The sequence below is a fragment of the Panthera onca genome, chromosome C1, assembly GCF_046562875.1.
Source record: "Panthera onca isolate mPanOnc1 chromosome C1, mPanOnc1 haplotype 2, whole genome shotgun sequence".
In the NCBI taxonomy this organism is placed as follows: domain Eukaryota; kingdom Metazoa; phylum Chordata; class Mammalia; order Carnivora; family Felidae; genus Panthera; species Panthera onca.
This window is the reverse complement of record NC_138346.1, coordinates 56,351,288-56,369,358: the sequence shown is the minus strand read 5'-3', so window position 1 is coordinate 56,369,358 and position 18,071 is coordinate 56,351,288. Positions and strand designations below refer to the sequence as shown.

The 18,071-nt window shown below is 40.7% G+C and overlaps 1 protein-coding gene across 1 annotated transcript in view; it reads right to left on the bottom strand.

The window, feature by feature from the left end:
• Positions 1-17,543, bottom strand: part of NFE2L2 (NFE2 like bZIP transcription factor 2) — a 103,407-nt gene extending 85,864 nt beyond the window's left edge. Inside the window, exon 1 of the mRNA XM_078451138.2 lies at positions 17,520-17,543. The gene's annotated coding sequence lies outside the window, so the exon portion shown is untranslated. The remainder of the gene's footprint in view (positions 1-17,519) is intronic.
• Between the last annotated feature and the right edge of the window lie 528 nt (positions 17,544-18,071).

The following is an 18,071-nucleotide window of genomic DNA, read 5'->3' as shown; positions in this document are numbered from 1 at the left end:
TAGAGCCTACTTTAAAAAATTGACTTTAGAAAACCCCAACAACGTTTCTTAGACTTCCCTGCTAATGGGATTCTGTATACAATTTACATTTTGCCAATCAGGTATAATGATGTGAGACTGGAAGGTAAAAGCAAAATGGAAGCTATTTTCCCTGCCTGTTAGTTTTCCTTTGTTAGTTTTTGATGAGCATGCTACATGAGGCGTGATTTTCAATGATCAGACTTTCTGTGCCTCTGCAGTGACACCAATTCTATTGGTGAGAAGTGGCTATGATGCCAGCTGTGTGGTCTCCATAGGTTCCTGATCTCTATCTAGGTTGTTGCTGTGTGGTCTGACTTGGAAGCGGAAAGGCAGCCCTCTTAGCCTCTGTTTTTCCAGCCCATCTGTTTTGTAAGCATCTAATTCCTTGTATTCAACACCTAGAGTGGTGTCTGCGCCGAACCCCAGTTGATACATGAACTCATAACACAGCTGATAGGCAATGTAGGGTCCAGGTTGGTTTTAAAGATGTTTGAAAAACGAAATTTCCTTGGCAATCCTACCACCTAGGATCATCATTATCATAGGATCTGCTTTATTTTTTTAAGTGTTTGTTTATTTTTGAGAAAGAGAAAGAGCGTGAATGGGGGAGGGGTAAGAAAGAGGGGGGACAGAGGATCCGAAGCAGGCTCTGTGCTGAGAGCAGAGAGCCCAGTGTGGGGCTCAAATTTATGAATCATGTGATCATTACCTGACCCGAAGTCAGACGCTTAATTGACTGAGCCACCCAGGCGCCCCATAAGATCTGCTTTAGAGCTAACCTAAATCCATTCTGATGCCTTGATATGCTGCTTTATGCTGCCATTAGAAAATGATTCTTAAGGTATCCTTTGTCCCCTTTCCACAAGCTAAATAATGCCAGTTCTTTGAACTTTTCTTTGTACATTCTGCAGCTCTTTCCAGTGGTGGCTATTTGAATTAAGTATTCATATAAGGACTGCCTATTCTGGTAGAATGAGCTGTTGTTTTCTTTTTCTTTCTTTTTTAAAAATTGAAGTATAATTTATATACACTATATTAGTTTTAGGCATACAGTATAATGATTTACTAGTTGTATATATTGTGAAAGTGTCACCACAATAATTCTAGTTAACATCTGTCACCATACACAGTTACAGATTTTTTTTTCTTGTAATGAGAACTTTCAAGATTTACTCTCTTAGCAAATTTCAAATATGCAATACAATATTAACTATAGATAATGCTGTACATTATATCCCCCTGATTTACTTATTTTATAGCTGGAAGTCTGTACCTTTTGATTCCCTTCACCTATTTCCCTTCTCATACCCCCCATCTCTGTGTTCTTCTATCTCAAGATTGCTTTGGCTATTCAGGGTCTTTTGTGTTTCCACACAAATTGGAGAATTGTTTGTTCTATTTCTGTGAAAAATGCCATTGGAATTTTGATAGGGATTGCATTGAATCTGTAGATTGCTTTGGGTAATATGGACATTTTAACAATATTAATCTTCTCACCCATAGGCATAGCATATCTTTCTATTTATTTGTGTCTTGTTAAATTTCTTTCATCAGTGTCTTACAGTTTTCAGTGTACAGGTCCTTCACCTCCTTGGTTAAATTTATTCCTAACTGTTTTCCTCTTTTTGATGCAATTGTAAATGGGATTGTTTTTTAAATTTCTCTTTCTGTTACTTTGTTATTAGCGTACATAAATGCAACAAATTTCTGGATACTGATTTTGTATCCTGAAACTTCAATGACTTCATTTCTTAGCTCTAACAGGTTTTTTGGTGGCATCTTAGGGTTTTCTATATATAGTATCATGTCATCTGCAAATAGTGATGGTTTTACTCTTCCTTTCCAACTTGGATGTCCTTTCTTCTTCTTGACTACTTACTCTGGTGAGGATTTCCAGTACTATGTTGAATGAAAGTGGTGAGAATGGGCATTCTTGTATTGTTCCTGATCTTAGAAAAAAAACTTTCCTCTTTTCACTGGTGAATATGATGTTAGCTGTGGGCTTGCCATGTATGACGTTTATCATGTTGAGGGATATTCCTTTATACTCACTTTACTGAGATTTTTTTTTAGAATTTTTATCACAAATGGATGCTGAATTTTGCCAAATGCTTTTCTGCATATATTGACATGATCATATGATTTTTCCCTTCATTTTAAAAAAAGGTTTTATTTAAATTCCAGTTAGTTAACACACAGTGTAATATTAGTTTCAGGTGTATAATATAGTAATTCAATACTTCCATATAACATCTGGTGTTCATCGCAAACATGCTCTTTAATCCCCGTCACCTATTTAACACATCCCCCCACCCACCTCCCCTCTGGTTCTCTATAATTAAGAGTCTATTTCTTCTTGGGCACCTGGGTGGCTCAGTCAGTTAAGCATCTGACTTAGGCTCAGATCACGACCTCACTGTTCGAGCCCCATGTTGGATTCTGTGCCAACATCTCAGAGCCAGCAGCTTGCTTCAGATTCTGTGTCTCCCTCCCTCTCTGCCCGTCCCCCACTTATTCTCTTTCTGTCTCTCTCTCAAAAAATGAATAAACGTTCAAAAAAATAAAACAAAAAGTGTCTGTTTCTTCTCCTTCATTTTTTAAATGTAATGTATCTTGCTGATTGATTTTGGGATGTTAAACCATCCTTGTATCCTGGAATAAATCCCACTTGATCATGGTGTATGATCCTTTTAATGTATTGTTGAATTTAATTTGTTAATATTTTCATGAAGAGTTTTGCATTTATGTCCATCAGGGATATTGACCTCTAATTTTCCTTGTGAGACCCAGGAATGTAAGCCCCCCTGGCATCTAGATCCAGACAATCAAAGGGTGTCCCCTGGGTGGTAGCTGCAAAAACCAGGTCACTGGATATAAAAACTGGGGCATCAGATGTGTGTAGTATCTCCCTGCTGGGAGATACTGGCACTCTGGAGAATGGCAGAGGGAGAGTGCCAAGTGGTGCTCACTGGTTGGAGCAGGGCAGATGGAAAATGCAAAGATGGCACCTGCCAAAAAAAGGGCAAGCAAAGAAAATAAAAAAGAAATAGGAAAAAAAAAGGAAAGAAAAAAAAAAAAGATGGCACCACTGGTTTTAGCAAGGTAGAGGGAGAGTGTGCAAGATGGCACTTGCCTCCAACCATGGAGAGTAACCCAGAAGGCCCCTGTCCCTTAGACCAGTGCTTTAAAATTAGGAAATAAGTCTCTTTCACATAAAGTCTGGGCCCTTTTTAACGGGCTGTTTCTGCCATGGGCCCTGGGAAGGGAAGCCTGCATGTAGGGCCTTTAATAGATGTTTCTTAGTTTACCACAGATCCATGGGCCTCCTGAGCATGAACCCCAGTGGTCTTCAAAGCCAGGTGTTTTGGACGCTCATCTCTCAGGTGCCGTCTAAAAGGTCGGAGTGCCTCTAGTGGGGTTTGAACTCTTTGCTCCTCAGGGAGAAGCTCTGGGTTTTAGTTCACTCCCAGTTGTGGGTTGCTATAGCAGGGATGGGGTTTATGGCAAGATTGTGTTTCAGCCTTTCCTAACCCCCTTTGATGTGGTTTCCCTCTTGTTTGCCTGATGTGAAGGGGTTGCTCTGCCAATTTTTCCATATACAGCTGTAGATTTGGTGTGTCCCTGGGAAGAGGTGGGTTCAGGATCTTCTTATGTCATCACCTTGAACTGGAACTAGCTGTCCCTTTCTTTTGGTTATACTCTCAGGTTCACTCTTGCTTATCGGACCAAAGTCTTACACTGCTGACTCAAGTTTAGGTTCTGGTCTATAGTAAGTTACTGCTAGCCAAAATTTTCCATGGATTGATACAGACTTGTAGAAGGTTGAAAAATAAAACCTGTCAACCTTAAGCAAGAGTGTTTTTCTGGCTTTCCAATACAGAACAATATCCAACATAACCACTTATAAACAATGAGAATGAGGAGTCTAAAGAAAAATTAGCTAACAGGCAAAGACGGATTATTTAATTGTGGATTCATACATTTAGAAGGGACCTTAGAAATAGTCTGTATATACTAGGAAACTGAAGCTCAGATATGTATTCAGGCTTCTAGTCAGTGCTTATTCTGAATACTCTTGTGACTCAGAGTGTAGTCCTCAGACCAGCAGCATCAGCACCATCTGGGAGCTTGTTAGAAATGCGGAATCTCAGGCCTGAAGCCCCACCAAATAAGAATCTGCATTTTAATAAGACCCCCATGTAATTTGTGTGCATGTGAGTATTTGAGAAGATACTGTATAGGCAAAGACACCCCAGATTTTTGTCCTGCTATTTAAAATCTTGCCTAAATCATATTACATACAAAATGTGATCTCTTTTGGGCAAGACCTGTATTATTACAGGTCCTGGTCCAATACATTATTTGAAAAGCTGGATTAAATAAAAAGAAAAACTAATGATCTCTGGAAAAAGAGGCATCTATTTGAGCTGTGCTTGTTTTTAATGTACCCATTCAGATTTTAATTCCCTAGAAAAATTAATAGCCTATTTGGTGGTAGCATGTCCTGCAAAAAATAAGTGCAATAAAATGAAAGTATTTAAATGGATATTTAAACTATGCAGTCATCAGTGATTTAGTTTTCAATTACACAAAGGTAATTACGCTAGAATCCACCTCACTCACCCTTCCATGAGAAAATGCTGGAGTGTTGTAATAAGCTGATGCTTTCAGGCAATGACTGATCTCCACTCCTTGTTGGCCAGGATCTGAATTCATTTACTTTAAACAGTTTAGGGTGTATGCTAGGAATATAAATGATGGAAACACCCTTTGTGACCCTTCTTACAAAGAAAGTCACATTACTAGTAAGGGGGCATGTGAGGCCACAGGCCCAGCCTCTCAGATTGGGAAGGGCTCACACAGCATGCAGATTGGGTCCACGAGAGAAAGGTGGGACTGTGGTAAAGAGGGCTGCATTGCTGGGCTTTTCTAACAGTGGTTCTGAAAGTTCATGTGTGGAGGAGGGTTTCTGGGGTGCTGGTAATGTTCTGTTTCTTGATCTGGGTGCTGGTTACATGGGTGTGTTCAGCTTATGAAAAGTTGCTGAGCTGTTCACTTGTAATAAAAATAATTTTCTAGGGGCGTCTGGGCGGCTCAGTCGGTTGAGCGACCGACTTCGGTTCAGGTCATGGTCTCACGGTTTGTGAGTTCGAGCCCCACGTCGGGCTCTGTGCTGACAGCTCAGAGCCTGGAGCCTGCTTTGGATTCTGTGTCTCCCTTTTTCTCTCTGCCCCTCCCCTGCTCATGCTCTGTCTCTCTATGTCTCAGAAATAAATAAACATTAAAAAAATTTTTTGAAAAAAATAATTTTCTAAGTGTGAGTTATACTGCAATAAAAAATTTTAAAGAGCTGAAAGTTAGGGGCACTGAGGCAGCTCAGTTGGTTAAGCATCCAACTCTCAATTTTGGCTCAGGTTGCAGTCATGAAATGGAGCCCCACGTCGTCAAGTCCCATTGTCAGCACAGAGCCTGCTTGGGATTCTCTCTCCTCTTCCCTCTGCCCCTCCCCTCAAAAATAAATGAATAAATAAAGTGCAGAAAGTTAGAGTTGCATAAGAGTAACTTTCTGTCCTCTCTCCCTCCTATTCAGATGCAGCTAGTCTGTGTCCCTTACTTTGAGAAATACTGCTTAGGGCAATCTAGGGGGCTACAATCAGGGAAAACTAATGAGCAAGCTTCATTAAGCCACCATATTCATAGAGGGGGACAAGTAAAACGAAACAAATAATAATGCATAACGCAAGGTGCACTATGTTCTAGGTGGTATGTAAATATATTCTTTTGGTCTTCATAACATCCTTGAGAAGATGATATTATCTTCATTTCACAGATGAGGCAAATGGTGTTCACAAGAGGCGGGGCCAAAAGTCCATGGCAGATTTATCAGGACCAAAGTTTATTATCTTATTTCCACTAATGCCACTACCAGGCAGCTTGAAGGAGCAAATAAGTCACAAGGACAGTCTGAGGGAAGTGAGAGTGGACAGAGAAGGAACACAGGACTCTTTGACAAAGTAGGAGATAGTCATTAAGTAGGCATCCCTGATCATTTTAGAATCTTCTGGGAAATAGATGGCTACCTCTCAGAGGCCAAACCCATGGGACCTCCAACCTCCTGGAGAGAATCCTGGACTGTATCTCAAACTTGGTTGAATATCAGTATCACCTTGGTAAGGTTTGAAACATACAGATTCACCAGCTCTACCCTAAAGTTCCAGATTCAGTACCTTTGCAGCAAAGCCTGAAGACTCTTTAAAAACCACCCCAGGAAATTCTGATGATCAGCTAGGCTTAGGAACCACTACTACAGTTATGCCGACTACATGAAAGAGTAGTAGTCAGACCTGGACTGACCTTGGTAGTTGTTCATCACAAGCCAACCAGGGGAGAGCAAAGGGCACATATGGGGCGCCCTCAAATTGTGTAACTACAACCAGATGTCAGGCCAAGAAACAAAGCAGAATAAAAGGAAACTTGCTATTGTGAGAGGGAAACTCGTGACTAGTTTACGTCTGCAGATAAAAAGCCTGTTCCTGTTGTGTCTTAGGCATTTACACTGAACTAGAGTTTTTCCTCTGCCTTGTTCATAAGGAGAGCATCTAAAGGGTTAACTTTTTTAAAAAAAATTTACCTGTTGAAAAATTAAGATACAATTGACATAGCATTTAATAGTTTTTAAAAAGATTATATGAGGATTTTAAAAAGTATTATAAAAAGGAGTCAAAAGGTACAAACTTCCAGTTATAAAATAAATTAGTCATGGGGATACAATGCACAGCATGGAGATTATAGTTAAAACTGTAAAAAAAAATGTAAACAGTAAGGAAACTTAATATCTCACATCTCAATATGAAATCCTTGGTCTAGGCTGTTTTTATTTTAGAAGTTTGAGGAATTGAACAGAGCAAAAATGGACTTTGCAAAATTTAAGGAGACAGTATTGCAAAGGAAACAAGATCCAAGGGCACCCTCTTCCATCCCCATCAACCTGAACTGGTTTATTCTAGATTTAAACGAGGACCTTGAACAACCTAGACTTCCATTTGACCCTACTGTTAAGTGGTAAAAGTACAAGGTGATTATGTACAGTCAATAACTTCCCTATCTCATCTGTCAACTAGAATAAATAGCTAAAACTGATAAGTTGATAAAGTACTTTTTTTTTTTTTTTATTGGAGAGTTAATAACTTACTCTGAAGTAGACTTTAATTACTGGACCTTGCTAACCACTGACATATGAATTAATTACCTTAAATCATCGCCAAGTTTAATCCCTAAGCAAGTTTAAAGGAGAACTTCACAGTACTCAAACCTAGAGGAAATATTTATGACATAAATGATAGAAAACAATTCAATCCATTATTCATCAGTATAAATGGGAACAAAATACAGTAAACAATAACATAAGCCTAGAATTGAAGCTAACTGGGTTTAAGAAAACCATCTCAATCCAAAAATGTTCTCATCCCAAACCCTGTCTCATTGGAGGAAACAACTCTAGTTCCTCATGTAGGAGAGTAGAGGCCCATGTTTAATTTCTTCCAACATATGAAAGTGTGGGAAAGGGACGCCTGGGTGGCTCAGTTGGTTGAGCATCTGACTTTGGCTCAGGTCATGAGTTCAAGCCCCACATTGGGCTCTGTGCTGACAGCATGGAGCCTGGAACCTACTTCGAGTTCTGTGTCTCCCTCTCTCTCTCTCTGCCCCTACCCTGCTCTCTCTCTCTCTCTCTCTCTCTCTCTCTCTCACACACACACACACACACACACACACACACACAAATAAACATTAAAAAAAAAGTGTGGGGAAGAGATCTTTGAGCCAAGAAATATATTCTGGCCCCAAACACTAGAGAGATGATCAATCTCCATGAATTTTGTAAATGGTTAATATTACTCTTCTGGATATAAGAAAAACGAGGACAAAAAGGAGAAAATAAGATCCTTAGTGTGTCCTCAGTTTCCAGGTTTAAAAGATCTCTGTTTCCTGTCTGGGTAAAATGCCTCTAAAGAGAAAGAATGTTTTAGCTGCAAGTAGACTTTTCTAAATAGCTCTAGGGGAGCGAAAACAATTGTTAAAGTAGTTTCTTTCTTTCTTTTTAAAGAGATTTTATTTTTAAGTAATCTCTACACCCAACATGGGGCTTAAACTCAGAATGCCAGGATCCAGAGTCACATGCTCCACCAACTGAGCCAGCCAGGCACCTCCCAGGTAGTTTTTAGTGCAAACCTTCTGATGTAAAAGAGTCATAGAAATCTGAGATATGACCTATTGCATATCTCCTTAGAAAAGAAATTATAGATCTCAGAAAAGGGGTATTTTAAAAACTCATACATCCTCATACTTAGGGTCAATTGATTTTTGTCAAGGGTTCCAAGATAATCCAATGGGGAAAGAACAGTCTTTTCAACAAATGGTTTGGGATAACTGAATATTATATGCAAAAAAGAAAGTTGGACCTTTACCTCCTCTCAAATATGAAAATTAACACAAAATGGAGCAAAGATCAAAATGTAAGATCTAAAACTCTAAAACTTTAGCAGAAAGCATAGGTATAAATCTTTGCGACTTTAGATTAGTCAATAGTTGGTTAGATATGACACCAAAAGCACAAGCAACAAAAGAAAGCATAGATAAATTTGACTTTATCAAAATTAAAAAACTGTGTTTCAAGGGACACCAACAAGAAATTTACAGAATGGGAGAAAATATTTGTAAATCATGTATCTGACATGAGGTTTGTATCTAGAATACATTAAGAATTTTTACAATTCAATAATAAGAAGACAAACCAATTTAAAAATGGGCAAAACATGGGGCACCTGGGTGGCTCAGTATGTTAAGCATCTGACTCTTGATTTCAGCTCAGGTCATGATCTCATGGTTTGTGAGTTTGAGCCCCGCGTTGGGCTCTATGCTGACAGTGCAGAACCTGCTTAGGATTCTATCTCTCCCTCTCTCTTTGCTCCTCCCCTGCTCTCTCCCTCTCAAAATAAGTAAATAAATAAACATTTAAAAAATGGGCAAAAGATCTGAATAGAAATTTGTCCAAAGAAGATATATAAATGGTCAATAAGCATATGAAAAGATGCACAATATCATTAACCTTCAGGAAAATGGCAGTAAAAATCACAATGAGATACCACTTCATACCCACTAAAATGGCTAGAATAAAAAAGACAGCTAATAACAAGTGTTGATGAGGAAGTACAGAATTTGGAACCCTCATACATTGCTAGAGGGAATGTAAAATGATGCAGCCACTTAGGAAAACAATCTGGCAGTTTCTCAAAAGGCTAAAACACTGAGTTGCCATATGATCCAGCAATTCCCTTTTTAGGTATAAAACCCAACATAAATGAGAACATATGTCCGTATGAAACTGGCCTACAAATGTTCACAGTAGCATTATTCATAACATCTAAAAAGTGGAAACGGCCCAAATTCCATCAGCTGATAAATGGAAAAATTAAATGTGTTATATCCATACAATGGAATATTATTTGGCAATAAAAAGGAAGTGCCGATACATGCTGAAGCACGGGTGCACCTTGAAAACATTATGCTAAGTGAAAGAAGCTAGTCATAAAGAACCACATATTATATAATTCCACTTATATGTAATGTCCAGAACTTGCAACTCTAAAGAGACAGGAAATAGATTAGTGGTTGCCTAAGGCTGGGGCAGAGGGTCTTAAACTAGGAGTTACTCCTAATGGGTACTTGTTTTCTTTTGGGTGTCAAGAGAATGTCCTAAAGTTGACTGTGGTGATGACTGCACATACCTGTAAATATACTAAAAACATTCACTGATTCTTTTTACAAAATTTACCCTAAATATGGACATTAGTAAATCAGGGAAAGATACTCTATCAAATGACTTCACTTGATATCAAACATTGGGAAAAGTGCTTAGGGTACCAAAACTTTTTAGAAATACAGACAGGATTTTTAATGGATTTCTATTTTTTACTATCTGGGATACATTTTGGACCTATCATGTCAAATAAACCTAGAATAATAATTTTGAAGAGCTATACTTCACAACAGGTACGTAATATATTGCAGGAGCCAGGACCGCCCCTAAAATTTGTGGGACCAAGGGCAAGAGTACAAATGGAGGTCCATATTCCATATGTCTAACTACATAAAAGTTATAAATAATTTATGTCCTGTTTTCCTAACTTGATAACTTTGTCTCCCTAATGACCTAAAGGCCAAGTGTGAATATATAATTCTTGGACACCTTGGAATTCTGCACCAGGACATGAGGGCATGGGAAGAGCTGAAGCTGCTCCCCTTTTCTTCCCATCCCCAGCTCTGACTGAGAAAGGCCTGCCAGGCATGTGTGCGTGCCCCGGCCCACATATCCATACTCTGTGCATATCCCTGAGGCTTTGCTTGGCCGCCTTCAGGCTGGGGAGTGCATACACTAGTGGTATCCCTGGGGAGGATAAGACTGGAGAAGAGTAGGCAGGCCTTGCAAGTGGACTTGGGGCATTGAGGAATTCTAAGGTGGTCCAAGTTATCCAGACTGCGGTCTAGTAGTGATCAACATGAGTTCTGTGTGGGTACGTCCCCTTGGTCCTAGCCTCCTTGCTCTGTGGTGGGGAGCTCAGCCAGGAAGGGTCAGAGCAGGGCCCTCTAGAAGCTGAAAGGCAGTATCAGCAGGAGCTCCACATTGTGGAATGTGATAATTAGTCTAAGACACGGAATCCTGGCGCATACCTCAGGCCTGCTTCAGCAGGAGGAAGGAGGCCAGATCAAGCTTGTCCAGACAGGGAAGATGGATCATGCCTCACTCACCCTGGAGGGTTCACAGAAGCTTATCAATTCTTGGCAAAACAGAACAACCCAACCTGGGAGAGTCTGCCCAGATTTGAATGCCAGTTTAGTTAATGATTCAAAGAGGCACTCACTTTTCATTTTATGGAGAAAATGTCTGGAAGATTCTGATGTTATTTTTGTAAGGGCCACTGAACTCTCTGTTTGTCCTTCTCCACGTTGTGACTTTTGCTCTCTCACCCACCACTGTTCTCATAGTGCCAAGAACCCATCAGCCCTTGTCTTCCTCTCAGCCCGATATTAGCTTTGATGATTTCTGCAGTGACCCTCATCCCTTTGGCCCTTCATTCATTCCTGTCTTCCTAATCCCTACCCTGGATGAAATCCACCATGTATTTTCTGTATTTGCTCCCAAGCAGAAGATATTACTGGAGAAAATTTAGAAATTTGATCCAAGCTATGTCAGGTGACTGCTCCCAGCTCAGCCCTTATAACTAACAGCGATTCTTTGAATTTTTAATCAAGGTGTGTGCCTTTCTACCACATTCTCCATTGCTCCTTTTCTAAATCTTTCCTACTTCCCTCAAGTGCCAATCACTCTCCCATCTTGCTTAATGGAAGAAATTAAGATTCTACAACATAAGCCTCCTCTTTCTGTTTCTCTTCCCCTCCCTACTCCCTTCCTCTCTTTCTGCCTTCCTCCTTTCCTCCCTTCCTCCCTCCCTTTTTTTCTCCTTCCTTCTTCCCTTCCTTCCTTTCTTCCTTCCCTTCTTTTGCATTCACCAAAATCTGGAATGCACTCTATATTCCTCTCTTTATTTTCTACCCCAATCAAATTAGTAACCACATCCTGTTGAGCTTCCCTCCTAAACATTTCCTAAACCCATAATCCCCTCCTCATTTTGTCATTTTCTTAATTCAGGCCTTCATCAATTCTTCCTGGCCTCACTCAATTGTCTCCTAAATGGTATACTGATACTAACCTCATCTCTCTCCAATTCATCCTGTAAAATCTCCCCAGAGGGATATTTCCTTAGAGAAGGAAGTAGAGGCTGAGTTGGGGGTGATGGAGCAGGGAGGAAGGGAGAGTCAAAAGGGAGGAAGACCCAACATGTGGAAATCAAAGAGAGACATTGAGCGGACACTAGAAATGCCTGCCATTTAAACCCACTCTGTCTCTTTATAAAATCTTCAGTCAAATCTACATAAATCTACATCGCTCACCTCTGCTTTGTGGGGTTGGCTTATGTTTAGAGAAATACAATGAAGTACCGAGTCCTGAAGCCAGCTGTTATCTGGGTTGCAAGTTCAATTTATTCTTCATTCATTCATTCATTCATTCATTTGTTATTTAACAAATATTTAATGAGCACCTACCATGTATCAGACACATGTTAGGGGTTGGAGTGTATACAGTGATCAAGATAGAAACAATCTTTCCTTGAAAGCATTTATAGTCTAGTCAGAGAGCAGAAAAATTAAAAAAAAAAATTAAAATATGATAAGCGCTATGACCTGACAAAGTTGTGGGAGTACACAGAAGTGACACATCAAAGTCAGGGGTGGGAGGGAGGTCAAGGAGGACTTCTGAGGAGCTGGCATTTAAGCAGAGGAATGCGTAGGAATTAACCAGGCATGGAGAAAAGTTGGAGAAAAACTTATAGAAATGTGAGAAAGTCCAGAAGCAAAAGAGAGCATGGTGAGCCCAGGGAACTGAAAGAAGAGGGAAAATTGTGGGAAATGAACTGGGAGAGGTAAGCTGGGAACAGATCTTAGCTTATAAGTCAAGTTTAAAAGTTGAGATTTTATCCTTAAGGCAATAGGAAGGTACAGACAGGCTTTTAGCAAGTGAATGACCTGATCAGATTTATGATTTTGAAAGAACACGTGATAGGATGATATGTGAAGTATTAATGGAATGTGCTCTCTCTGCTCATCTTCTTGGGTGCTGGGCTGCCAACCTGTACCCTGACACAAAACCAACACTCACACAAACACACACACCACCACCACCACTACCACCCACCAGACTCATATTAGTAAATTAATTCTTCTGGAGATAATCTGATGCTGAGAGAGACCCAGACTCTACATAATAAAAATGAAATAACAAAGGACTCTCCTCTTAAACTCCGAGATTAAACTGAACTTGAGAGAGCTTTAAATAATCTTCTATTATTTGAGATTATCGCAATTCACACATGTGAGTTAGTGAGTTAGGAACACTTTATACAAATAGATAATTATAAATCGATTTTTCTTATCTGTGCTATGAGTGGAAAAGAAGTAACCTGATATGAAAGGGGATATGCTGGGCAAAAGGAAGAGATGTTTCTGGATTGCTTGCCGGGGTTGTGGGGAATGTGGCTGCCCCTCTGCCACATGTAGATGTGGCTACATCATGTAGATGAAGCTACATGGGGCCTGTATGTACACCCCACCAGCCCATCACCATCCACCAGAGCCAACAGGGTCAAAAACCTAGAGGGAAGGCCACCTGGGTGGCTTAGTCGGTTAAGGGTCCAACTCTTGATCTCAGCTCAGGTCTTGATCTCACAGACATGAGTGCAAGCCCTGCAATGGGCACTGGATGTGAAGCCTACTTAAAAAAAACCCACTTGTATATATGTATATATAAAACAAACAAAACAATCCCCCCCCCAAAAAAAAACCCTAGAGGGCACACTGGGCCCTTCTGGTGCTCACAGAGTAGGCAACAGTGGCATTAACAACTCATGCCAGTATTCGGACCACCCAGATGAGACTAGATGAAGAGCTTAGACTTCATGACAATATGCAGCCAATCATACATGGACGTCCATCCTCTCTCCACCAGTCAGGGATGATACACAAGTTTCTGGCTGCATCAGCGAGTCTGTGCTCAGCACTCATAGGGGAAATTCAGGAAGAGGTACATGTTTGAAGAGAAAATGAATTCACTTTAAGATGCCAGTAGAACCTACAGGGTGAGCTGACTAAAAGGTAGCTCTTTGGGTTTGAAGCTCAAGGGAAAGGTCTGGGTTAAAAAGATATCCAGGAGCATGTAGGTGGTGTCACAGATGCCCAGGAAAGAGAAAGCACCAAGAACAAGAACATGTCAAATGCTGCATAGGGTCAAATAAAGAGAACTGACAAGTGTCCCTTGAGTTTAGCTACAGGGAGATCACTGGTTATCTTAGAGAAAGCAAATTGGGAGTGAATGGAAAGTGAGGAAGTTGAAACAGTGAGTGGAGATAACTTTTCCAAGAAGTTTAGCTGGCAAGGAGAGAGCAGGCTATATAGATGGAGGAGAATGTGGCTTTTCTTTTTTAACCTGAGGAGGAAGGAACCAGTAGAGAGGAAGTTGAATATATAGAAAAGAGTGAGAAGGAATAACTGAGAAATCAGAAGGAGATGGGACCCAGAGCATGGGCCAAGAGATGGGCCCTAGAGGGGGGAGGGCACATCTTTCATAAAGAGGCAAGGTTGAGGAAAGAGGTGAAGTGGGCAAAGATGCAAGTTGATAGGCTGTCATGGTACACTGAGGCTGCTCCCATCTCATAACTTCTACTTCACCCCCTTGGTAAGTGGAAAACAAAATCACCTGCAGAGAATAGTAAAGAAGGCAACATGGGGGTTTGGAAAGAGAGAGGAATTCTCAAAATAGCTGCTCTGGTGACTCAGAAAGAACGAGCAAGCAGGCCAGGGGAATGTGGTAGGATTGCAGGCAGTACTGAAGTCCCACTTAAGGTTGCTGAACATGAATTTAGGGCAGCCCGATCTGCGTGACCATGTGGTTTTCTCCAGCAGTGTCCAGCAGCCCAGGCAAAAGAATGGCCAAGGCAAACAACTAGATTCAAGTTTTGTCAGGAATATGAAACAAAACAATAATGGAGTAATGGACTGAGGCCATAGGGCTAAGATTAGAAAGCATGGAATATTTTCTGGATAGAGAAGGAAAAGGAGACAGCAAATGGATGACAGATAAAGAGAAAACAGAGTTCTTAGTAAGTTTCAAAAATCAATAGAGTAAAAATAACCAAAGGAGAAGAACTAGAGGAATAGAAAGTCATGGGTTCAGAGGTGCTATGGTTTCTTGATGACCAAGTCTGGAGTGGTCATGGGATTGGGTGACTGAAACAGAGTAGGGAAGGAAACCAGAGATGGAATCAAGGAATTGAAAGAGGTCAACTATGCCTCATGGACATACCAAATGTGCTAGACTGTTAGCAGAATTTGGAATGAAAAGGGATACTGGGATTCGTTGCTAACGTCTCTAACAAACGTAGGGCATGGCTAGGCAGCCAGTAGATGACAGGTGGGGTAGAGGGTGTGACCTGATAGCTATGCGGTCTGAGTCTCAGAGGGCAGAGAACTGAGACCCCTGGAAATGACAGTGTGTGACAGAAAGAACCCAACTCAGCAGCCTCCACTTGTAAGGGATGCAGGGGAAGCAGTGAGCTTGCAGAGAAAGCCAGGTTAGGGTTAGAAAGCTAAAGAATGTCCAGTGAAGAGGTTAGGAGTATCAGGGTTTTTGTTGATGATGAATGGGATTTCTGAGGTCACAGAAGAGAAGTTTAGGAGGAAAAGGAGGAGTTGGAAGCTGAATCAAGTATGAAGATGATGTTTCATAGAGGTTATAACTCCTCGAAAGGGCTTCCCTCTTGGGCACACATTAAGGATACCAAGGGTCTCAGGAATGGCGGGTTTGGCGGCTGTACAGATGCAACAGAATTAATGGGTCAGGACTCTCAGGATTCATCTTTGTGCTGGGTATGTGACACCTCCAAGAGTCCCGGGTCTCAGAAGGAGTAACCTGGGTCTTGGCTACACGGAAAGTCCCAGAGCTGAGGGCTGTTGGCCTGCAGCTCTGGATGGTGTGGGATGGTGTGGCCCTTGAGATGTATGCAGGCCAGTGACTGGGTCATACTCAATATGCCAACTTCCTTCACTCTCTCATATTCTGCATTACCTCAGTACCTCTCCATCTAGTCCTTTTAGGACTCAGTTTTGTCTCTAAACCTACAGCCCAGGGAAAAGCATTCAGTAGCCTTAGAGCACCAGGAGACTCATCATAACTGATTATAACCTGAAGAATATTAAAAGGTATTCCTTCAAGGAAAGATGTGGTGTTCAGAGTAATTTTCTGGAATGTTTGCTTTCATTAAGAAAGAAGAAAAAGAAGAAGGAGAAGGGGAAGAGGAAGGGGAAAGGGAAGGAGAAGGGGAAGGAGAAGAAGAAGGAGGAGGAGGAGGAAGAGGAGGAGGAGGAGGAAGAATTTAAAAAGGACTCTGATACACTGCAAATAGATTTTTTCTTGGATGTGAATGACAATCTACTTGGCCTCAGGTTGGTTTATTTATGTACTATAGTTATGTTCACTCTCCATGGTGAGAGTTTTTTGTTGTTTGTTTAAAATTTTTTAAATGTTTATTTATTTATTTATTTATTTTTGAGAGAGAGGGAGAGAGAGGGGGAGAGAGAGAGAGGGAGAGAGAGACAGAGTGTGAGCTGGGGAAGGGCCAAGAGAGAGGGAGACACAGAATCTGAAGCAGGCTCCAGGCTCTGAGCTGTTAGCACAGACCTCAACACGGGGTTTGAACTTGTGAACCATGAGATCATGACCTGGGCCAAAGTCAGATGCTCAACCGACTGAGCCACCCAGGTGCCCCTGTTGTTGTTTGTTTAAAGGCACAGGTCACCTTTTAACTTCTATCCAGGTCATTGCACATGAACAATTTAGTGTTCTTTAGTGTACTCTTGAGCCCTTGAAATGCCATGTGTTGAAGGGGCACCTTCCCTGTGTTATGTTTTTTTGTTATCAACATCTTGCTGGTAGACCCCATTGTTAAAAAAAAGAAACAGCAGGCCCAAAATGGAGTCATTTGTGCTAAGCCTACATCACCAAACCAATACTTAATACCTAACCTAACTGCAGTTTCAGCCTCTCCCAGGAATGTAATCTTGAATCAATCAATCTGAAATTTCCTGGTTAGCAGTAGTGAGGTAATCCACCTGATAGGCCCCTCCCACCCCGCCAAAGAAAGATAAGGTAATCTGCCTTTTCCTCATCCCTGCCCCTACAAAAGCCTTCCATTTTGTATAGCTCCTCAGAGCTCCTTTCTATTTGCTTAAATGGGATGCTGCCCATTCATGAATTGTCGAATAAAGCTAACTTGATCTTTAAATTTATTCAGTTGAATGTGAATGTTGTTTTTTTAACACCATGAGGAATAATGTTTCAAAAAACCTTAGTGGGGCTTTGATGTAAAGTATAAAGGTCTGTTCCACTCCTTTTCTCTTCCATTATTAATTCAACCATAAGTTGCATGCTTTTAATGAAGTGTTACCTTCTTGCTAACTTCTTAAGCTTCAGTGCAGCATCTGGTGACATGGTGATCACTTTACAGCAGATTCAAAGCATCGGTTGACAAAAGGGTCAGTAAATAGCACTGTTTATATCTTAAATGAATCCAGTACTCACAGCAAAGCAGGTGGCTTGGAGCTTGGCTGTATCAGATGCCCAGTGTCATGACACAAATGACCATGCTTATATGACATTCTGCATGACATAGGAACACTGATGACATTATTGCTGAGATACAGAAAATACAACTATATGGGAGAGATGTTGCTAAGTGGTCAGTTCCTCATTCACTGATATCAGTTGGTCATTAATTCTTTACATCCCCATGTCACTGATTATTTAAAAAGATTAAGTGTAATCATCATACCTTAGATTTCACTTTAAAAAAAAAAAGAAGGGTGAGCTGAGGGTAGGCAGTTGATAGCTGCTTGTTGCTTTGGAAGTCAGTTGGCTCCAAGCTTTTCTGGCATTTTTTCATCTGTGCTGCCATCTAGAGAGGAGAATTAGAAATACACAAAGGTAAACTGGAAGTCCCAAGATGGAGTTGTAGGAAAATGGATTCTGTGTATTAATTTGTAGAAAACTGTAAGAAACATCAGTGACATTTGGGGGTGATAATTATATGTTTTTTTCCCTCTTTCTCTGTCCCTCCCACATACAAAACAGGACTTGGATATCTGTTGATTGGCTTTTATGACAACATTCCAGGCATTGCTGGGGAACCACTTCCTGGATTCAAAGTGACTTCTTACATAAGTAAAATTCAACTGTGTTAACTTTCTGGTACTTCCAGACTGGTGTCTTTAGTTAAAATATTCCCGAAAATGCTCACATTCTCAGTCCTGCGGGATTTAGAGATAAAATGCCAGGATTTTTGTATGTGTGTGAATCAACAAGGTAAGGAAGTCCTTTCAACACT